The sequence below is a fragment of the Halichoerus grypus genome, chromosome 8, assembly GCF_964656455.1.
Source record: "Halichoerus grypus chromosome 8, mHalGry1.hap1.1, whole genome shotgun sequence".
Classification (NCBI taxonomy): Eukaryota; Metazoa; Chordata; class Mammalia; order Carnivora; family Phocidae; genus Halichoerus; species Halichoerus grypus.
Window position 1 is genome coordinate 151,559,075 of NC_135719.1, and position 24,709 is coordinate 151,583,783.

Below are 24,709 nucleotides of genomic sequence, written 5' to 3' on the forward strand. Positions count from 1 at the left end.
TCTCTCTTCTGCCTCATTTATCCTAGCAGTTAGCGCCCCCATATTTGATTGCACCTCATTAATAGCCTTTTTGATTTCTACTTGGTTAGATTTTAGTTCTTTTACTTCTCCAGAAAGGGTTTCTCTAATAACTTCCATGCTTTTTTCAAGCCCAGCTAGTATCTTTAAAGTATGATTCTGAACTCTAGATCTGACATCGTACTAATGTCCGAATTGAGTAGGTCCCTGGCAGTTGGTACTACCTCTTGTTCTTTTTGTTGAGGTGATTTTTTCCGTCTTGTCATTTTGTGCAGAGGAGAATAGATTAATGAGAGAACAAAATGCTAGCAGGGTAACAACGTCCCCAGAAAATATACTCTAAACAAATCAGAAAAGACCTTCCAGAAAGTGGTTGCTTTTCTGTTCAGAGAGTTGTTGCTATTCTTCAATCTCCTGTTGAGTTTGTAGGTGTTCAGAATGGTTTGATCCCTATCCAGTTGAATTCCTGAGAGGAGACGAAATCCAGGTCTCCTACTCCTCCACCATCTTGCTCCGCCCTGTTTAGTAACATTTTCTGCTGGCTGTGGTGAGGAGAACCTAGAGGCAGAGTAGGTGGACAGGAGAACATTGACGTAGAAGCTCTGAATGTCCTGTCGATTGAAGAGGCCAGGAACTGGGATGAAGAGCAGTGAGGGAGGAACTGGCCAGGCTGCAGAAGAAACCTGTGCACAAGAAAATCCCACCCTCAGGTACCAGGGTGTGGAAGTTAGTCATGTTCAGCCTCTGACTGTGCATGTATGTCCCATGTTCTCCCCTAGATTTCACTGCTAACCTCAGCTGTGGGCTGCAGACTCCACCTGGGAACAGGAGCTGCTCTTTACTTCAAACCAGGAACCTTCTTTCTTTGTCACCAGGGCATGGAAAGGACCCATTTCTGCAGCCACACCTCCCCACACCCCACAGAGCATACCTGACACGTATGGACTCTCCTTTTGTTGAGAACTGTTTTCCTACAATACTGAGGCTCATAAGGAGGCCCCACACATATGCGTCTCCTACTGAGTCCAAGTACCTATTTACTTTGAGCCATCGTGGACCTTGACTGTGGGTTTTAACTCTCACTACAATGTAAAGTCTCTGTATCCAGACAGTGCAAATCTATTGCCCCTCTGTCCCCCGCCCAGTTTTCTATTTTAATCAGAAAATAATGACCATCAACCACTACGTTAGGATGTAAATCATGTCTTTCCTGAGGAATAATATTTTCTATCAGATTCTGTCCTCTTTTTTGCACAAATTGAATTTAAAGCAAAGGAGACAGGCACTCCAATGGGGACGCATTGGGAACTGTACAACCAGGAAGAAGACCGTGCGGACCCACAGGGATCCTCCCAGCAGCCATGTCATGCTTTGGTGCAGAGCTGTTGTGAAGACACATTCCTCCCTTGTAAGTGCTGATGATAACAGGGAACACCGTGCATTACACACACACGTCAGTCTTCCTGTAAACTGGAGTGGATGCCAGATATTTGATTCTCCTCCCTGATTATATCTCATGATGTTTTTAACTCTGTTAGCCCCTTTTTAGGTCACTTCTTATTGGGGAAAGTGGGTAGTTTGAGAGGAGGAGTGTCCAGGAACTCTGGAAAGCACAGGTTCTGTCCTTAGAAGAACATGTGCTACAAGCATTTCCTGTCCATCCCTGTTTTGTTAGCTTCCTCGCAGGATCTACTCGGTAAGGCAACCATGTGTTCTTGGCCTTCACAGAGGCCTGTGCCTTTTTCACTAAATGTGCTTTTTTCTAATCTGCTAAAGATCCTCATAAGACTTGGTTCAGCTCAAGGAAAATCTTTCTCAGAAGTGCTTCCTTGACCGCCTGGCCTCCTCAGATAAGGTTGCTCAGTCACTTCTTTGTGGCTCCCAAATGCTCCCTGTGTGCATCTCGCTCAGCACAGGTCCACCACTGAGGCCCTTGCACTTGTTCAGCAGCTAGTAGAGGCACAGACGACTCCAATTTTCTCAGTCCTCGAATACAGCAGTTATCTTCATCACCTTTGTCCTGTGTATCGCTGGTACAGAATTCATTCAGTCCGTGTTGAGTAGTGTTTTTCCTGTAGACTTGACATGACTGATGAACTCTACTCTTACTCATCACCTGCTCCTATGCATGGGGATGTAACAGCATCCATATTCTCCCCAGGTCAGTTCTAGGCACCTTGTAAATTAGTAAACCTATCTAACATTCTTTCCACTAGTTCATTCAGTGAACCTTGTGAACAGGCCATTGTAGATTCAGTGATGATGACAAACAAAGCATGATTTCCAGAGCCCTGAGCCTCCTGATGTCCCACAAACAGATGCAAAATGCAGTTCCTTTATTCCTTTCCCAGAAGTCTAAGGTACAGTTCCATAACTGCTTATGTAATTCATTAACAAATATTTATTCTGGTTCTAAATGCCCAATCGATGGCCCTGCTTAGTCCCCGTGAATACAGCAATGAACAGAAATAGAAGAACTTGCCTTCATGGGGCTTACCTATGAGGAGGGAAGACAGACCATAAGCAAGTAACCATCCTCTCTTCCTCTATGTGGTAAGATTTTCTTGCTGACCCACAGTGGTGTGGAGAATAGGTGGGCATGGGATAGGGACATGGGAATTTGGAATCAGGCAGTTGAGGAGATTCTTGCTGTGGTCCAAGTGAGAGTTGATAGGAGCTCAGTCCAGGGTGGCAGCAGTGAAGGGGTTGGAAATGGTTGGATTCTGAGTGTGTCTTGAACTTGTAACTGGCAAGACTTGCTGACTAACTGGCCATAGAGTGAGATAAAGAGGTAGTCAAGGAGGGCACCCAGCTATCAGCCCCAGAGACTGAGGTCTCCATCCTTTGTCCTTTGAGAAGCCCAGTTCCACCCCAATCCTCATATCTCTTGTGAATTCCTGGAGTGTTTTCATTGTGTCTGGTCATCTCTGGTTTTGCTGTTCCTCTTTCTGTCCATCCTTTGGTCCCCTCTGTATCTGTCTGTCCTTTGTAGCAGCTCCCCTCCCACCTTGTATTAGCAGCTTTCTGATGGTTCATATCATTCCTATATTTCCATCTGGTATCATTTTTGTAATGTATTTTGCCCATGTTCTGTTTTCGGTTGATTCAGGTAAGAGATTACTCAGCCATTAGATAGGATGAATACCCCTCATTTTTATTGACATGAATGGAAGTGGAGGAGATTATGCTAAGTGAAATAAATCAAACAGAAAGAGACAATTGTCATATGCTTTCACTCATATGCAGAATATAAGGAATAGTATGGAGGACATTGGGAGAAGGAAGGGAAAAATGAAGCAGGGGGAAATTATAGGTGGAGAGAACCATGAGAGTCTAGGACTCTGGGAAACAGACTGAGGGTTTCAGAGGAGAGGAGGGTGAGTGGATGGGTTGGCTGGTGATGGGTATTAAGGAGGGCATGTATTGCATGGAGCACTGGGTGTTATATGCCAACAATGAATCATGGAACACTACATCAAAAACTAATGATGTAGGGTATGGTGACTAGCGTAACATAACAAAACAATAGAAATCTTATTATTCCAATAGTTAGAATTTACTACGAAAAAAATATTTGCAAAGTTAACTATGAAGTGCTTCATTCCAAAGTATTTTAATCTACTCATATCAATTTGAACATGAATATATACAGATGGCTAATAAATAATTTGTAGATATGGTACAAAAAAAGAATAAATGTGCCCTCAAGTGAGGGTTCTGGAATGAGTGTCATCGAGAAGTATGGACTTGACGGTACTTGTACCCCATTTGCTCCATTCTGGATTAGCCCTTCCAGACACACCCATGTTGAGGTGGTCATGTGTGACAGTCTAGAGGGATTACATTACTTCAGAGCAAAGAGCTTAAAATTGAGACACAGGCATCCATTGCCTCTTGCTTCCCAGAGTCCCTATGCTTTTGATTGGGCTTCCAGGTCTCCCCATTATGGCCTGCGTAGAATTGGGTACTCTTTCTCTCTCTGGACCCCCTCGCATGACCTTCATTTATGATGCAGCCTCCCTTTGCTCTGAAGCTCAAAATCTGCACTTTTATCTACCAGAGAAAGTCAGGGCCTTGTCCCCTCAGGCCATATTCTAGAGGGAGCATGTCTTTGCACACTCAGAGGTCACTCTGAAGTTTTCCTGATCAATGAACACATCCTATGATAGGAATTTACTGACTTTTCCTGAGAAATATGGCTATCACTCTTTGCTTGGCCATTTTGCAAATCTAGCTCATGTACATATGTAGATTGTTAGAATTCCCACACTTTCTGGGAAGAACCCTCTATTTTCCATGTTGTTTTGACTTGGTCATGGTTTCCCCTTGCTAATAGTCTTGTGCTCATTAACATCCTTGTAAGATGACTGTGCACTGTTATTAGTTGGTCCTTTTCTCCTTGTGTGATGTCCTGTTGCCACCTTGATTGCTGTTTTATTCGGCCCAGAGCTTCTCCAGACTTTGTCCCTGCAAAGTGGACCTTGAGTGATAGACAGGCTTCCATTGGAACTTCCCCAGAGTTTAAAGGAGAGGAGACCGGGATACACGTCATTGTAACACAAGATAAGATGTCACTGAGTAACGTGAGATAGGAAAAATCCTGGGGAGTTTAGAGATTCCTTTTGGGGGTGATATGCAGTTCTTAAAGATGTTTCTTTATTTTTTTAAGTAAACATTGTCAAAGTGCAATGTATTTTTGAAAAAAATATATAATACAGACCTTAAAAAAGAATCACTGGTTAATGGTTGGCACCTTTCCAATGAATGAATATAGCAGGATTTTAGTTTTTGAAATAGTTGTTTGGGGTCGGGATTCTTTCCAGTTTCTGATATTGCAATAAAGTTGCTTCTCACCCCGGAGAGGTATCTGTGGATCTCAGAGAATGTATTATTTATATGCTTTCCATAACAAACATGAACGTGGAGAAGATGCAGAGGAACAATTTTGCATCAATATGGGAGTTTCTCTGCCCTGTTCAGTTCCTATTTTATATAGCTGTTTTTGAATGGTCAATGTCAAACATGGGAATATAGATAAAACACTATTAAAATCATGCAGTTTCTGTGAAGATGGCCATAAGAACATGGGAGTAACAAGATTAAGGACATTTTTGGAAAAGCTTGATGCCCATAATGATAATTTGGTGTTACCATTGTCAGATATCCAGAAGATCATTTATACAATGGATTACAGGACCACCATATAATTCAAATCCCTGTCCATTAAGGGATTTGGTGAACTTAATTTTATGTGGAAATAATATCAGGCTGTGGACACAGTCCTATTTCCCATCTGGGATCTGTGTTTCTGTGGCAATGAGATGATTCTAGTCTGGGAGGCAGGAGAGGATCTGCTGGGACATTGATGCTTCCTCAGGAGTTACTTTCAGAAGAATCTCTCCCTTCTGCCAGTGTCTGTTTGGGTCTGCCTGTGACCTTGGGAATGCTGTCACCATGTCCATCCATGATGGAGGTCACCTAGGTTTTTGAAGTGACATAAATTGATTTAACATCAAGATACTGGAAACACTCTGGCTGTCACTTCCCTCAGATCATCTACAGTCTTTAGCTGCTTGGTGGCACCAGGTGATCCAAGGCCTGTTACTTAAATGTTCTATTATATCACAGTTCAGGGTAGAGACAAATTGGTTACAGCCTTGAGTCAGTACTTGGGAGGAAAGCTCACAAAGAGAGTCAGAATATATCCTTCGCATATGTCACCATCAGTATCATAGTCCTGGGGAAGCTGGGAGGTGGGACATTGAGAGAAACCAGTCTTCAGAGGTCCATAGAACACAGGTAGGTGGGCTTTATCCCACGTCCACCTTTCATGGCATGTGCATGTGTTTTATTTCTTGAATGTGTCCTTTCCCATGTTGTGAAGTCATTCCTGAACCAAAGCCTCCATCCCTTTTAGCTGACGGAAAGTTTCTTGATTTGGGTTTCCATCCTGAGTTGTACCAGCTTTCATGTCCAGGGACTGAGACACACACCTGACAGCTGTCTGGTGGGACAACTGTGCATGGTGTGGCTCAAACTCAAATACCACATGGTCGTCACATCCACAGTCTCCTGGCAGGGTTGAGAAAACAGCGTCCTCAAGGTAAAATTACACAAACTCTCAGAGATGCATGGACTCCGTTGTCCAAAGAAACTCCCACTGGCACTGATGGGATTCAGGTCCCATGCATTCTGCTGTGGGGACATTTAAAAAAGGTTCATATATCATATCCATCCTCAACCAACACAGTCAGGCTGCCTCTCCACTCTCAGTTTTTGACAGCTTCTTTTGAGTTTTAGGAAATTCAGTCTAATAGAAGAAAAACTTCGACACCTGCTGGATGAGTACAGGACTTGTGTTCTGTCTGCAGATCCCCCAGTTTCCATCCCTGAATGGTTTCCGTGCATCAGGAAGACTGCCAACTTGCCATACCATCCAAAATGCACCTGCTTCCCCTGTAGAGAGACATGGTGTAGTGCTAATAGTGTTTCTGCAAGTCTTCTCTTTTGGGAGCACACATCATATCCTGTTCAAAGCCCCGGGCTCACTGCCAGGAAGTGCATTCTTCTGTATGCCTCTCATTGAGTCAGGTTATGTACCTGGACCGCATATGTGAACCATTACTTACTGCAAAATAATATAATAATTGCATAATACTTAATGGGATTGCACACTCAAACAGCAATTGAATCATAGGAACACTGGATCAGAGTAGAGAGGGAATAAAGATATTCTGAAATACAAAACACCAGATTTCAAATCTGATCTTCAGCATATACTGCAGAATTTATTTATCACACCCTCTTTGTTATAAGTAAACGAGCGAGGGAGGAAGTGTGATGGAGTAGGAGTAAGGGTCCCTACACTTGTCTCATCCCTGGAACACAGCTAGGTCGTTATCAAGTCATTCTGAGCAACCAAGAAATCAGTCAGAGGTCTGAGAGAACAAAAACTGCAAGTCTACAAATAGAAAATCAACCACCTTTTGGAATGCAGGAGGTGTGCAGATTTGTCTTGGGGGCGATACAAGTGTGGGGATGACAGCAGGGAAAGAGCGTGCCTCCTGAAGCTGCCGACAATGTATTATAGCAGCAGAGAGCAAAACCTGCACTTTGAGAAGTCCGCTACTGTGGGGATGGGCCTGGAATAAAGGTGCTGAAGTGGCAAAGTGGGGCAGAAATACAGGGTCTGAGGCTCCCCTGAGTCCTAAGAAGAATGTGCGGCACCAACGTGATGCACAGTTACTAGGCATAGGAGCCTGAAACCTGGTCGAACAGTGAGTCTAAGTGCAGGCTTTCTGCTCTGCTTTGCCATAAACGGTGAACCACTGTGTGGTCATGGGACCTCTTCCCTGAGACCTGCAGGCAAAAGGCAAAAAGGCTATGAGACCCTGCAATAGAGAATAGCATGGGTCCACCCCGTGGGAGTCCCTAGTTTTGAAGTTTTGAAACTCAGTCATGTGCCTGAGATAGAGAAGCTCCAACACAGGCAGGGTGAACACAGGGTTCTGATGGAAACCGGGCACACAATAGGGTTGATTGCTCTTCTGTGAGGTCTCCCTGGAGATTGGCGGGTGTGAACTTTCAACCCCAGCCTAGAGAGCAGATGCCATATTCAACCCACCCAACAGTGCAAAACAGCTCTACCTATTGGAGGCCAGAGTCGCTTACACCAAGCCCTGCACCCTGCTCCCAAGATGTGCATTTCCACTAGGCCAAAACCCCTGAGAATAATCACAACAGGCACCTCCCTGAGATCAGCAGAATGTATTCCATCTCACCAAGTGTAATGAACATTGGGTGCTGTTAGTTTCACCTCTGGGGGAAGTAGGATCTAGCTTTCTTTCTACTTTTATTCTTATATTATTCTATTTTTTAGTTTTTGATTTATTTTCCAAGTCTTCTTTCTTGACTTTTATTATTAATTTTTTCTTATATTTTCTTTTTCATTTTTATTTTTATAAATATACATTTATTTTTTCTGTTTTTACTTTATTTTACTTTATATTTATTTTAATTTATTTGGTGACCAACATTCTTTTTTAGAAGCAGACCAAAACAAACCCAGGATCTTCATTTCTTGATTTTTTCCCCCCTTTCTTTTTTTATTTTCTGAAAAAAAAATGAAAGGATGGAAAAGTTTACCACAGAGGAATGAATAGGATGTAAATCTCATGGCCAGGCTTTTAATCAATACAAATATAAGTATGATGTCTGAACTAGAACTTAAAACAATGATTTTTAGGATACAAACTGGGCTTGAAAAACGGATAGAAGACATTAGAGAAGCCTTAATTGCAGTAATAAATGAACTAAAATTGAATCAGGCCCAAATGAAAACAACAACAACAATAACAAGAACAACAACAAAAACCCGCAAACAACTAAATCCAAGATGCAATCCCAAGCGCAGGCCATGAAAAGTCAGGATGGGGGCGCCTGGGTGGCTCAGTCTTTAAGCGTCTGCCTTCGGCTCGGGTCGTGATCCCAGGGTCCTGGGATCGAGCCCCGCATTGGGCTCTCTGCTCCGCAGGAAGCCTGCTTCTCCCTCTCCTGCTCCCCCTGCTTGTGTTCCCTCTCTCGCTGTGTCTCTCTCTGTCAAATAAATAAATAAAATCTTAAAAAAAAAAAAAGAAAAATGAGTATGGATGAAGGAGAGGAGCGAATCTCTGGTATGCAAGATAAAATTATAGAAAATGAGTGTAAAGAAGAGGGAAACCAAGGTAATGGGCCATGAAGGTAGACTTAGGGAACTCAGTGACTTATTAAAACATAATAACAGAGGAGGCGGAGCAAGATGGCGGAAGAGTAGGAGACCTGGATTTCGTCTCCTCTCAGGAATTCAGCTGGATAGGGATCAAACCATTCTGAACACCTACTAATTCAACAGGAGATCGAAGAAAAGAATAGCAACAACTCTCTGAACAGAAAAGCGACCACTTTCTGGAAGGTAGGACGCACGGAAAAGTGAATCAGAGGCGATATTCGGGAGGATAGACGGCGGGGGAGGGGCCTCCATCAGCCGTTTCTGGCAAGTGATAGAGCCGCGGAGCACAAAATCGGGACTTTTAGAAGTCGGCTCTGCTGAGAGACGTCATTCTGGTGGCTAAGCGGAGGGTGGAACCCTCGTGGGACAGTGTGGTCTCAGGACCCTCGGGGTCACAGAAAGACTGGGGGTGCCTGAATGCGGCAGAGCTCCCAGGTATCGGAGCAGGGAAGCTGGCTGCAGAGACAGAGCCCAGGCGCGGGCTCTCAGCTCGGGGTTGCCATAAACCGTGATCCGCGGCACAGTCGGGCCCCTGCTCCTCCAGCAGGGACCCAACAAGCGGCAGATCCAGGGAGACTCCCCTTCCTCCCCCAGGAGGAGCGGCGCGGGAGCGCATCGCAGGGATCTGCTGGGCTTGGAGACTCCACCCGGGGTCGGGTGCCAGAGATAGAAACGCGCGGTCACAGGCCGGGTGAGCGCGGAGTGCGGCTGGAGACCGGGGAGACGGGAGTGATTGACTGCTTTTCTGTGGGGGCGCACTGAGGAGCGGGACCCCGAGTTCTCGGCTCCTCCGGGGCGGAGATTGGGAGGCCGCCATTTTCACTCTCCGCCTCCAAAGCTGTACGGAAATCTTGCAGGGAACAAAAGCTCCCGAGAGCAAACCCGAGCAGATTACTTAGCCGGGACCGGGCAAGGGGGGGGCAATTCCGCCTCCGGCAAAGACATTTGGGAACCACGGCAACAGGCCCCTCCCCCAGAAGATCAGCGAGAACAGCCAGCCAAGACCAGGTTTACCGATCGGTGAGAACGGCAGAACTCCAGCGCTAGGGGAATACTGCACATAGAATTCATGGCTTTTTTACCATGACTCTTTAGTCTTTCAAAGTTAATTATTTTTTTTAACTGTCTTTTTTTCTTTTTTCTTTTTTTTTTTGAATTTTTCTTTTTCCCTTTTTCAACCAACATCTTATCAATCCCTTTTTAAAAAAACATTTGTATTTTTCATTTTTAGAGTCATATTCTATCCCTTCATAGTAGTTACCTGTATTTTTGGCATATATATATAAGTTGTTCTCTCTTTAAAATTTTGAGATAGTTTCTTCTAACAGATCAAAATATACTCTAAATCTCTAGTGTATGGGTTTTTTCTACTCCCCTGCCTGATCACATTCTCTCCCTTTTTTTTTTTAAATCCTCTTCTTTCTTTTTTCAAACAACTTATCAATTCCTTTTATAAAATTTTTTTATAATTTCCATCTTTACAGTTATATTCCATCCCTTCATCATATCAACCCTTATTTTTGTACATATATAAGTTTTTCTTTCTTTAAAATTTTGGGAGGCACTTTCTTTTAACAGACCAAAATACACCCAAAATCTAGTGTGTGGCACTGATCTCTAAACCAGCCTGATCATATTTGATCACATTCTGTTTTTGTTTTGTTTTGTTTTGTTCTGTTTTTGTTTATTTTTATCTTTATCTTTTTCTTTTTTTTCTTTTTCTTTTTTCTCTCTTTCCCTTTCTTTTCCCACTGCTTCAGGTCTTTTCTGATTTCTTTGGAGTATATTTTCTGGGGACGTTGTTACCCTGCTAGCATTTTGTTCTCCCACTAATCTATTCTCCTCTGCACAAAATGACAAGACGGAAAAAATCACCTCAACAAAAAGAACAAGAGGTAGTACCGACTGCCAGGGACCTACTCAATACGGACATTAGTACGATGTCAGATCTAGAGTTCAGAATCATCACTTTAAAGATACTAGCTGGGCTTGAAAAAAGCATGGAAGTTATTAGAGAAACCCTTTCTGGAGAAGTAAAAGAACTAAAATCTAACCAAGTAGAAATCAAAAAGGCTATTAATGAGGTGCAATCAAATATGGGGGTGCTGACTGCTAGGATAAATGAGGCAGAAGAGAGAATCAGTTAGATAGAAGACCAAATGATGGAAAATAAAGAAGCTGAGAAAAAGAGAGATAAACAACTACTGGATCACGAGGGCAGAATTCAAGAGATAAACCATACCATAAGACGAAACAACATTAGAATAATTGGGATCCCAGAAGAAGAAGAAAGAGAGAGAGGGGCAGAAGGTATAATGGAGCAAATTATAGCAGAGAACTTCCCTAATTTGGAGAAGGAAACAGGCATCAAAATCCAGGAAGCACAGAGAACCCCTCACAAAATCAATAAAAATAGGTCAACACCCAGACATCTAATAGTAAAACTTACGAGTCTCAGAGACAAAGAGAAAATCCTGAAAGCAGCTCGGGAGAAGAGATATGTAACCTACAATGGTAGAAACATTAGATTGGCAACAGACCTATCCACAGAGACCTGGCAGACCAGAAAGGACTGGCAGGACATATTCAGAGCACTAAATGAGAAAAATATGCAGCCAAGAATACTATATCCAGCTAGGCTGTCATTGAAAATTGAAGGAGAGATAAAAAGCTTCCAGGACAAACAAAAACTAAAGGAATTTGCAAACACGAAACCAGCCCTACAAGAAATCTTGAAAAGGGTCCTCTAAGCAAAGAGAGAGCTAAAAGCAACATAGACCAGAAAAGAACACAGACAATATACAGTAACAGTCACCTTACAGTCAATACAATGCCACAAAATTCCTATCTTTCAATAGTTACCCTGAATGTAAATGGGCTAAATGCCCCAATCAAAAGACACAGGCTATCAGATTGGATTAAAACACAAGACCCATCGATATGCTGTCTGCAAGAGACTCATTTTAGAACCAAACACACCCCCAGATTTAAAGTGAGGGGGTGGAAAACTATTTACCATGCTAATAGACACCAAAAGACAGCTGGGGTGGCAATCCTTATATCAGACAAATTAGATTTTAAACCAAAGACTGTAATAAGAGATGAGGAAGGACACTATATCCTACTTAAAGTGTCTATCCAACAAGAAGACCTAACAATTGTAAATATCTATGCCCCTAACATGGGAGCAGCCAATTATATAAGGCAGTTAATAACAAAAGCAAAGAAACACATTGACAACAATACAATAATAGTGGGGGACTTTAACACCCCCCTCACTGAAATGGACAGATCATCTAAGCAAAAGATCAACAAGGAAATAAAGACTTTAAATGACACACTGGACCAAATGGACTTCACAGACATATTCAGAACATTCCATCCCAAAGCAACGGAATACACATTCTTCTCTAGTGCCCATGGAACATTCTCCAGAATCGATCACATCCTAGGTCACAAATCAGGTCTCAACCGGTACCAGAAGATTGGGATCATTCCCTGCCTATTTTCAGACCACAATGCTTTGAAACTAGAACTCAATCACAAGACGAAAGTCGGAAAGAACTCAAATACATGGAGGCTAAAGAGCATCCTACTGAAGAATGAATGGGTCAACCAGGAAATTAAAGAAGAATTTAAAAAATTCATGGAAACCAATGAAAATGAAAACACAACTATTCAAAATCTTTGGGATACAGCAAAGGCAGTCCTAAGAGGAAAGTATATAGCAATACAAGCCTTTCTCAAGAAACAAGAAAGGTCTCAAGTACACAACCTAACCCTACACCTAAAGGAGCTGGAGAAAGAACAGCAAATAAAGCCTAAACCCAGCAGGAGAAGAGAAATCATAAAGATCAGAGCAGAAATCAATGAAATAGAAACTAAAAGAACAGTAGAACAGATCAATGAAACAAGGAGCTGGTTCTTTGAAAGAATTAACAAGATTGATAACCCCCTGGCCAGACTTATCAAAAAGAAAAGAGAAATGACCCAAATCAAGAAAATCGTGAATGAAAGAGGAGAGATCACAACCAACACCAAAGAAATACAAACAATTATAAGAACATATTATGAGCAACGCTATGCCAGCAAATTAGATAACCTGGAAGAAATGGATGCATTCCTAGAGATGTATCAACTACCAAAACTGAACCAGGAAGAAATAGAAAACCTGAACAGACCTATAACCACTAAGGAAATTGAAGCAGTCATCAAAAATCTCCCAAAACACAAAAGTCCAGGGCCAGATGGCTTCCCAGGGGAATTCTACCAAACATTTCAAGAAGAATTAATACCTATCCTTCTGAAACTGTTCCAAAAAATAGAAATGGAAGGAAAACTTCCAAACTCATTTTATGAGGCCAGCATTACCTTGATCCCAAAACCAGACAAAGACCCCATCCAAAAGGAGAATTACAGACCAATATCCCTGATGAACATGGATGCAAAAATTCTCACCAAAATACTAGCCAATAGGATCCAACAGTACATTAAAAGGATTATTCACCACGATCAAGTGGGATTTATCCCTGGGCTGCAAGGTTGGTTCAACATCCGCCAATCAATCAGCGTGATACAATACATTAACAGAAGAAAGAACAAGAATCATATGATCCTCTCAATAGATGCAGAAAAAGCATTTGACAAAGTACAGCATCCTTTCTTGATCAAAACTCTTCGGAGTATAGGGATAGAGGGTACATACCTCAATATCATAAAAGCCATCTAAGAAAAACCTACAGCGAATATCATTCTCAATGGGGAAAAACTGAGAGCTTTCCCCCTAAGGTCAGGAACGTGGCAGGGATGTCCACTATCACCACTGCTATTCAACATAGTATTAGAAGTCCTAGCCACAGCAATCAAACAACAAAAAGAAATCAAAGGCCTCCAAATCGGCAAAGAAGAAGTCAAACTCTCACTCTTTGCAGATGATATGATACTTTATGTGGAAAATCCCAAAGACTCCACCCCAAAACTGCTAGAACTCATACAGGAATTCAGTAAAGTGGCAGGATATAAAATCAATGCACAGAAATCAGTGGCATTCCTATACACCAACAACAAGTCAGAAGAAAGAGAAATTAAGGAGTCGATCCCATTTACAATTGCACCCAAAACCATAAGATACCTAGGAATAAATCTAACCAAAGAGGCAAAGGATCTGTACTCAGAAAACTATAAAACACTCATGAAAGAAATTGAGGAAGATACAAAGAAATGGAAAAACGTTCCATGCTCATGGATTGGAAGAAGAAATATTGTGAAGATGTCAATGCTACCTAGAGCAATCTACACATTCAATGCAATCCCCATCAAAATACCATCCACTTTTTTCAAAGAAATGGAACAAATAATCCTAAAATTTGTATGGAACCAGAAAAGACCCCGCATAGCCAGAGGAATGTTGAAAAAGAAAAGCAAAGCTGGCGGCATCACAATTCTGGACTTCCAGCTCTATTACAAAGCTGTCATCATCAAGACAGTATGGTACTGGCACAAAAACAGACACATAGATCAATGGAACAGAATACAGAGCCCAGAAATGGACCCTCAACTCTCTGGTCAACTAATCTTTGCCAAAGCAGGAAAGAATGTCCAATGGAAAAAAGACAGTCTCTTCAACAAATGCTGTTGGGAAAATTGGACAGCCACACGCAGAAGAATGAAACTGGACCATTTCCTTACACCACACACAAAAATAGACTCCAAATGGTTGAAAGACCTCAATGTGAGACAGGAGTCCATCAAAATCCTAAAGGAGAACACAGGCAGCAACCTCTTCGACCTCAGCCGCAGCAACTTCTTCCTAGAAACATCGCCAAAGGCAAGGGAAGCAAGGGCAAAAATGAACTATTGGGACTTCTTCAAGATAAAAAGCTTTTGCAAAGCAAAGGAAACAGTCAACAAAACCAAAAGATAACTGACAGAATGGGAGAAGATATTTGCAAATGACATATCAGATAAAGGGCTAGTATCCAAAATCTATAAAGAACTCATCAAACTCAACACCAAAAGAACAAAGAATCCAATCAAGAATTGGGCAGAAGACATGAACAGACATTTTTCCAAAGAAGACATCCAAATGGCCAACAGACACATGAAAAAGTGTTCAATATCACTCTGCATCAGGGAAATCCAAATCAAAACCTCAATGAGATACCACCTCACACCAGTCAGAATGGCTAAAATTAACAAGTCAGGAAATGTCAGATGTTGGCGGGGATGCGGAGAAAGGGGAACCCTCCTACACTGTTGGTGGGAATGCAAGCTGGTGCAGCCACTCTGGAAAAGAGTATGGAGGTTCCTCAAAAAGTTGAAAATAGAGCTACCATATGATCCAGCAATTGCACTACTGGGTATTTCCCCAAAGATACAAAAGGAGGGACCCGAAAGGCTACGTGCACCCCGATGTTTATAGCAGCAATGTCCACAATAGCCAAATTGTGGAAAGAGTCAAGATGTCCATCGACAGATGAATGGATAAAGAAGATGTGGTATATATATACAATGGAATATTATGCAGCCATCAAAAGGAATGAGATCTTGCCATTTGCAACGACGTGGATGGAACTGGAGGGTATTATGCTGAGCGAAATAAGTCAAACAGAGAAAGACATGTATCATATGACCTCATTGATATGAGGAATTCTTAATCTCAGGAAACAAACTGAGGGTTGCTGGAGTGGGGGGTGGGTTGGGAGGGATGGGTGACTGGGTGATGGACACTGGGGAGGGTACGTGCTCTGGTAAGCGCTGTGAATTGTGCAAGACTGTTGAATCTCAGATCTGTACCTCTGAAACAAATAATGCAATATATGTTAAGAAAGAAAAAAAAAGAAGAATGTAGCAGGAGGGGAAGAATGAAGGGGGGGAAATCGGAGGGGTAGACAAACCATGAGAGACGATGGACTCTGAAAAACAAACTGAGGGTTCTAGAGGGGAGGGGTGTGGGAGGATGGGTTAGCTTGGTGATGGGTATTGAGGAGGGCACGTTCTGCATGGAGCACTGGGTGTTATGCACAAACAATGAATCATGGAACACTATATCTAAAACTAATGGTGTAATGTATGGGGATTAACATAACAATACAAAAATTAAAAAAATAAAACATAATAACATTTGTATCATAAGAGTCACAGAAGATGAAGAGACATAAAAAGGGGGATTGGTTTTATTCCATAAAATAATAGCTGGAAAGTTCCCTAGTATGCAGAAGGACACAGACGTCAAAATCCAAGTAGTACAGAAAACTCCTATTAAATTCAACAAAAGCTGACTATCTCCAGGGCATATTGTTGTCAAACTCACAAAATACATCACAGACAAGGAAAGAATCCTGAAAGATGCAAGGGAACAAAGGTGCTTACCTCAGGGCTTTCAGTACAACACAACTGTGTAAAGTGATGATCAGACTCAAATCTCACATGGTGATCTTATCCACATCTTCTGGAAGACTGAAGAAACAGCATCCTTAAATTAAAGTTCCACATACTCTAGGAAACTCTGACTCCCTTGTACAAAGTTTATCCCTCTGTGTGTCCACTGTGTCTTTTCACAGAGTCCTAGGATAGTCAACTGGATAGTCCTATCTGCAGGAGAGAACATGTGAGAAATCCACCCTTGAACCTCACTGAAGGAACTTATCAGGTACTTTTCCCAACAAATGCAAGAGGGAACACCAGAGCATCAGTGCTTTGGTTCACGTGTCATTCATGTCTCAGTCTGTTGCAGCTGCTGTAACAATGTACAAGGACTGGGTGGTTTTAAACAACGGACACTCATTTCTCACAGTTCTGGATTGTGGGAAGTCCAGGTCAAGGTGCAGACAGATTTGGTGTCTGGAGGGCACCCACCTCCTAGTGTGTTCTTTCCCTGACACCTCACATGGGGTCAGGGGGCAGGGAGCTTTCCCAGTCCTGTGGTATAATGGCAGTAATCCTGTCATGAGACTGCACCCTCCTGACCTAAATGATTCCCTAAGGCTGGTGCTCCTCGATCCATCACAGTGTCCTTAGGATTCAACCTGTGATGGTCGAGGCCACACACATTGAGCTGATATCAGCAACTGAAAGATAAGTAGTTATTCCCTGCAGGTGGAAGGCTCCTCCCATCCCGGACCTCAGCCTGAGGATTCTCATGGATCCAGTAGAACCTTCTGGTCTCTGTGTGCACACAGAGAACACAAGAACTTCAGAACCAGTTTGAGACCTTGGGGAGTGGACAGCTTCCACTGCAGACACAGGTAGAACTCGGTCTACTTCTATTATTATCTTTTTACTTGTGATGTTTCCGTGGATTATTCTTCTAAATTTCCAAGGATTCGTATCATTTTCTACTTAGAATGGCCATTTCTCTCTTTTGTTCTTGCCATTTTCACATCTGTTTAGTCGAATTAGTCATCATAGGGTATCTTTTCATTATTGCCTGTTAGCTCCTTGACCTTCATTCCTCACTCTTCTCTTCCTGCCTCACAGATGCAAACTCTCACAAGAACACACCAGTTCTGCCTCCTTTGATGCAGGTGGGAGACTGACTCCACACAAGCCCCTCCCATGAGCAGGACCCCATCCCCACCACTGAGATGGTTGGATTCTGAGTGTGTCTTGAACTTGTAACTGGCAAGACTTGCTGACTAACTGGCCATAGAGTGAGATAAAGAGGTAGTCAAGGAGGGCACCCAGCTATCAGCCCCAGACACTGAGGTCTCCATCCTTTGTCCTTTGAGAAGCCCAGTTCCACCCCAATCCTCATATCTCTTGTGAATTCCTGGAGTGTTTTCATTGTGTCTGGTCATCTCTGGTTTTGCTGTTCCTCTTTCTGTCCATCCTTTGGTCCCCTCTGTATCTGTCTGTCCTCTGTAGGAGCTCCCCTCCCACCTTGTATTAGCAGCTTTCTGATGGTTCATATCATTCCTATATTTCCATCTGGTATCATTTTTGCCCATGTTCTGTTTTGGGTTGATTCAGGTAGCAGATTACTCAGCCATTAGATAGGATGAATAACCCTCATTTTCATCGACATGAATGGAACTGGAGGAGATTATGCTAAGTGAAATAAATCAAGCAGAGAGAGACAATTGTCATATGCTTTCATTCATATGTGGAATATAAGGAATAGTATGGAGGACCTTGGGAGAAGGAAGGGAATAATGAAGCAGGGGGAAAATATAGGTGGAGGAGAACCATGAGAGACTAGGACTCTGGGAAACAGACTGAGGGTTTCAGAGGAGAGGAGGGTGAGTGGATGGGTTGGCTGGTGATGGGTATTAAGGAGGGCATGTATTGCATGGAGCACTGGGTGTTATATGCCAACAATGAATCATGGAACACTACATCAAAAACTAATGATGTACGGTATGTTGACTAATGTAACATAACAGAAAAATAGAAATCTTATTATTCCAATACTTAGAATTTATGAAGAAAAAAATATTTGCAAAGTTAACTATGAAGTGCTTAATTCCAAAGTATTTTAATCTACTCATATCAATTTGAACATGAATATATACAGATGACTAATAAATAATTTGTAGATATGATATAAAAAAAGAATAAATGCGCCCTCAAGTTGAGGGTTCTGGATTGAGTGTCATCGAGAAGTATGGACTGGACGGTACTTCTACCCCATTTGCTCCATTCTGGATTACCCCCTCCAGACACAGCCATGTTGAGGTGGTCATGTGTGACAGTCTAGAGGGATTACATTACTTCAGAGCAAAGAGCTTAAAATTGAGACACAGGCATCCATTGCCTCCTGCTTCCCAGAGTCCCTATGCTTCTGATTGGGCTTATAGGTCTTCACGTTATGGCCTGCCTCGAACTGGGTTCTCTTTCTCTCTCTGGACCCCCTCGCATGACCTTCATTTATGATGCAGCCTCCCTTTGTTCTGAAGCTCAAAATCTGCACTTTTATCTACCAGAGAAAGTCAGGGTCTTGTCCCCTCAGGCCATATTCTAGAGGGAGCAGGTCTTTGCACACTCAGAGGTCACTCTGAAAATTTCCTGATCAATGTCCACGTCCTCTGATAGGAATTTCCTGACTTTTCCTGAGAAATATGGCTGCCACTCTTTGCTTGGCCATTTTGCAAATCTAGCTCATGCACATATGTAGATTGTTAGAATTCCCACAATTTCTGGGAAGAACCCTGTATTTTCCATGTTGTTTTGACTTGGTCATGGTTTCCCCTTGCTAATAGTCTTGTGCTCATTAACATCCTTGTAAGATGACTGTGCACTGTTATTAGTTGGTCCTTTTCTCCTTATGTGATGGCCTGTTGCCACCTTGATTGCTGTTTTATTCGGCCCAGAGATTCTCCACAGACTTTGTCCCTGCAAAGTGGACCTTGAGTGATAGACAGGCTTCCATTGGAACTTCCCCAGAGTTTCAAGGAGAGGAGACCGGGATACACGTCATTGTAACACAAGATAAGATGTCACTGAGTAACATGAGATGGGAAAAATCCTGGGGAGTTTAGAGATTCCTTTTGGAGGTGATATGCAGTTCTTAGAGATGTTTCTTTATTTTTTTAAGTAAACATTGTCAAAGTGCAATGTATTTTTGAAACAAATATATAATACAGACCTTAAAAAGAATCCCTGGTTTAATGGTTGGCACCTTTCCAATGAATGAATATAGCAGGATTTTAGTTTTTGACATAGTTGTTTGGGGTCCGGATTCTTTCCAGTTTCTGATATTACAATAAAGTTGCTTCTCACCCTGGAGATGTATCTGTGGATCTCAGAGAATGTATTATTTATATGCTTTCCATAACAAACATGAATATGGAGAAGATGCAGAGGAACAATTTGCGTCAATTGGGAGTATCTCTGTTCTGTTAAGTTCCTATTTTATATAGGTGTTTTTGAATGCTTAATGTGAAACCTGGGAATATAAATAAAACACAATTAAAATTATTAAGTTTCTGTGAAGATGGCCATGAGAACATGGGAGTAACAAGATTAAGGACATTTTTGGAAAAGCTTGATGCCCATAATGATAATTTGGTGTAACCATTGTCAGAAATCCAGTGTATCATTTATACAGTGGATTACAGGACCAGCATATAATTCAAATCCCTGTCCATTAAGGGATTTGATGAACTTAATTTTATGTGGAAATAATATCAGGCTGTGGACACAGTCCTATTTCCCATCTGGGCTCTGTGTTTCTTTCTTTTTTCTTTTTATTTAAAGATTTTATTTATTTATTTGACAGAGAGACAGACAGTGAGAGCAGGAACACAAGCAGGGGGAGTGGGAGAGGGAGAAGCAGGCCTCCCGCTGAACAGGGAGCCCGATGTGGGACTCGATTCCAGGACCCTGGGATCATGACCTGAGCCGAAGGCAGACACCTAACGACAGAGCCACCCAGGCGCCCTGAGATCTGTGTTTCTGTGGCAATGAGATGATTCTAGTGTGGGAGGCAGGAGAGGATCTGCTGGGACACTGATGCTTCTTCAAGAGTTACTTTCAGAAGAATCTCTCCCTTCTGCCAGTGTCTGTTTGGGTCTGCCTGTGACCTTGGGAATGCTGTCACCATGTCCATCCATGAAGGGGGTCACCTAGGTTTTTGAAGTGACATAAAATTGATTTAACATCAAGATACTGGAAACACTCTGGCTGTCACTTCCCTCAGATCATCTACAGTCTTTAACTGCTTGTTTGCACCAGGTGATCCAAAGCCTGTTAGCTAAATGTTCTATTATATCACAGTTCAGGGTAGAGACAAATTGGTTACAGCCTTGAGTCAGTACTTGGGAGGAAATCTCACAAAGAGAGTCAGAATATATCCTTCGCATATGTCACCATCGGTATCATAGTCCTGGGGAAGCTGGGAGGTGGGACATTGAGAGAAACCAGTCTTCAGGGGTCCATAGAACACAGGTAGGTGGGCTTTATCCCACGTCCACCTTCCATGGCATGTGCATGTGTTTTATTTCTTGAATGTGTCCCTTCCCATGTTGTGAAGTCATTCCTGAACCAAAGCCTGCATCCCTTTCAGGTGATGGAAAGTTTCTTGATTTGGGTTTCCATCCTGAGTTGTACCAGCTTTCATATCCAGGGACTGAGACACACACCTGACAGCTGTCTGGTGGGACAACTGTGCATGGTGTGGCTCAGACTCAATAACACATGGCTCTCACATCCACAGTCCCCTGGCAAGGTTGAGAAAACAGCGTCCTCAAGGTAAAATTACACAAACTCTCAGAGATGCATGGACTCCGTTGTCCAAAGAAACTCCCACTGGCACTGATGGGATTCGGGTCCCATGCATTCTGCTGTGGGGACATTTAAAAAAGGTTCATATATCATATCCATCCTAAACCAACACAGTCAGGCTGCCTCTGCACTCTCAGTTTTTGACAGCTTCTTTTCACTTTTAGGAACTTCAGTCTAAGAGAAGAAAAACTTCCACACCTGCTGGATGAGTAGAGGACTTGTGTTCTGTCTCCAGATCCCCCAGTTTTCATCGCTGAATGGTTTCCGTCCATCAGGAAGACTGCCAACGTGCCATACCATCCAAAATGCACCTGCTTCCTCTGTACAGAGACATGGTGTGGTGCTAATAATATTCCTGCAATTTTTGTCCTTTGGGAGCACATATCATATCCTGTTCAAAGCCCTGGGCTAACTGCCAGGAGGTGCATTCTTCTCTATGCCTCTCATTGAGTCAGGTTATGTACATGGACTGCATATGTGAAAAATTACTTAGTGCAAAATAATATAGTAATTGCATAATTCTTAATGGGATTGCACACTCAAACAGCAATTGAATCATAGGACCACTGGATCAGGATAGAGAGGGAAATAAGTTAGGATATTCTGAAATACAACACCAGATTTCACGTCTGAGCTTCAGCATATACTGCAGAAGGAATTTATCACACCCTCTTTGTTATAAGTAAATGAGGGAGGGAGGAAGTGTGATGGTGGAGGAGTAAGGGTCCCTACACTTGTCTCATCCCTGGAACACAGCTAGGTCGTTATCAAGTCATTCTGAGCAACCAAGAAATCAGTCAGAGGTCTGAGAGAACAAAAACTGCAGGTCTACAAATAGAAAATCAACCACCTTTTGGAATGCAGGAAGTGTGCAGATTTGTCTTGGGGACGATACAAGTGTGGGGATGACAGCAGGGAAAGAGCGTGCCTCCTGAAGCTACTGACAATGTATTATAGCAGCAGAGAGCAAAACCTGCACTTTGAGAAGTCCGCTACTGTGGGGATGTGCCTGGAATAAAGGTGCTGAAGTGGCAAAGTGGGGCAGAAATACAGGGTCTGAGGCTCCCCTGAGTCCTAAGAAGAATGTGCGGCACCAACGTGATGCACAGTTACTAGGCATAGGAGCCTGAAACCTGGTCGAACAGTGAGTCTAAGTGCAGGCTTTCTGCTCTGCTTTGCCAAAAAGGTGAACCACTGTGTGGTCATGGGACCTCTTCCCTGAGACCTGCAGGCAAAAGGCAAAAAGGCTATGAGACCCTGCAATAGAGAATAGCATGGGTCCACCCCGTGGGAGTCCCTAGTTTTGAAGCATTGAAACTCAGTCATGTGCCTGAGATAGAGAAGCTCCAACACAGGCAGGGTGAACACAGGGTTCTGATGGAAACCGGGCACAGAAAAGGGTTGATTGCTCTTCTGAGAGGTCTCACTGGAGATTGGTGTGTGTGAACTTTCAACCCCAGCCTAGAGAGCAGATGCCATATTCAACCCATCCAAAAGTGCAAAACAGCTCTACCTATTGGAGGCCAGAGCCGCTTACACCAAGCCCTGCACCCTGCTCCCAAGATGTGCATTTCCACTAGGCCAAAACCCCTGAGAATAATCACAACAGGCACCTCCCTGAGATCAGCAGAATCTATTCCATCTCACCAAGTCTAATGATCATTGGGTGCTGTTAGTTTCAGCTGTAGGGGAAGTAGGTTCTAGCTTTCTTTCTTCTTTTATTCTTATATTATTTTATTTTTTATTTTTTGATTTATTTTCCAATTCTTCTTTCTTGATTTTTATTATTAAGCTTTTTTTATATTTTCTTTTTCATTTTTATTTTTATAAATATACATTTATTTCTTCTATTTTTACTTTATTTTATTTTATATTTATTTTAATTTATTTGGTGACCAACATTCTTTTTTAGAAGCAGACCAAAACAAACCCAGGATCTTCATTTCTTGATTTTTTTTCCCCCTTTCTTTTTTTATTTTCTGAAAAAAAAAAATGAAAGGATGGAAAAGTTTACCCCACAGGAATGAATAGGATGTAAATCTCATGGCCAGGCTTTTAATCAATACAAATATAAGTATGATGTCTGAACTAGAACTTAAAACAATGATTTTTAGGATACAAACTGGGCTTGAAAAAAGGATAGAAGACATTAGAGAAGCCTTAATTGCAGTGATAAATGAACTAAAATTGAATCAGGCCCAAATTAAAACAGCAACAACAACAACAACAACAAAAACCCGCAAACAACTAAATCCAAGATGCAATCCCAAGTCAGGCTATGAAAAATGAGGATGAATGAAGGAGAGAAGTGAATCCGTGGTATACAAGATAAAATTATAGAAAATGAGTGAAAAGAAGAGGGAAACCAAGGTAATGGGCCATGAAGGTAGATTTAGGGAACTCAGTGACTTACTAAAACATAATAACATTTGTATCATAAGAGTCACAGAAGATGAAGAGAGATAAAAAGGGGGATTGGTTTTATTCCATAAAATAATAGCTGGAAAGTTCCCTAGTATGCAGAAGGACACAGACATCAAAATCCAAGTAGTACAGAGAACTCCTATTAAATTCAACAAAAGCTGACTATCTCCAGGGCATATTGTTGTCAAACTCACAAAATACATCACAGACAAGGAAAGAATCCTGAAAGATGCAAGGGAACAAAAGTGCTTAACCTCAGGGCTTTTAGTACAACACAACTCCGTAAAGTGATGATCAGACTGAAATCTCACATGGTGATCTTATCCACATCTTCTGGAAGACTGAAAAAACAGCATCCTTAAATTAAAGTTCCACATACTCTAGGAAACCCTGACTCCCTTGTACCAAGTTTCTCCCTCTGTGTGTCCACTGTGTCTTTTCACAGAGTCCTAGGATAGTCAACTGGATAGTCCTATCTGCAGGAGAGAACATGTGAGAAATCCACCCTTGAACCTCACTGAAGGAACTTACCAGGTACTTTTCCCAACAAATGCAGGAGGGAAACAGCAGAGCATCAGTGCTTGGGTTCATGTGTCATTCATGTCTCAGTCTGCTGCAGCTGCTGTAACAATGTACAAGGACTGGGTGGTTTTAAACAACAGACACTCATTTCTCACAGTTCTGGATTCTGGGAAGTCCAGGTCAAGGTGCAGACAGATTTGGTGTCTGGAGGGCACCCACCTCCTAGTGTGTCCTTTCCCTGTCACCTCACATGGGGTCAGGGGGCAGGGAGCTTTCCCAGTCCTGTGGTATAAGGGCAGTAATCCTGTCATGAGACTGCACCCTCCTGACCTAAATGATTCCCTAAGGCTGGTGCTCCTCGATCCATCACAGTGTCCTTAGGATTCAACCTGTGATGGTCGAGGCCACACACATTGAGCTGATATCAGCAACTGAAAGATAAGTAGTTATTCCCTGCAGGTGGAAGGCTCCTCCCATCCCGGACCTCAGCCTGAGGATTCTCATGGATCCAGTAGAACCTTCTGGTCTCTGTGTGCACACAGAGAACACAAGAACTTCAGAACCAGTTTGAGACCTTGGGGAGTGGACAGCTTCCACTGCAGACACAGGTAGAACTCGGTCTACTTCTATTATTATCTTTTTACTTGTGATATTTCCGTGGATTATTCTTCTAAATTTCCAAGGATTCGTATCATTTTCTACTTAGAATGGCCATTTCTCTCTTTTGTTCTTGCCATTTTCACATCTGTTTAGTCG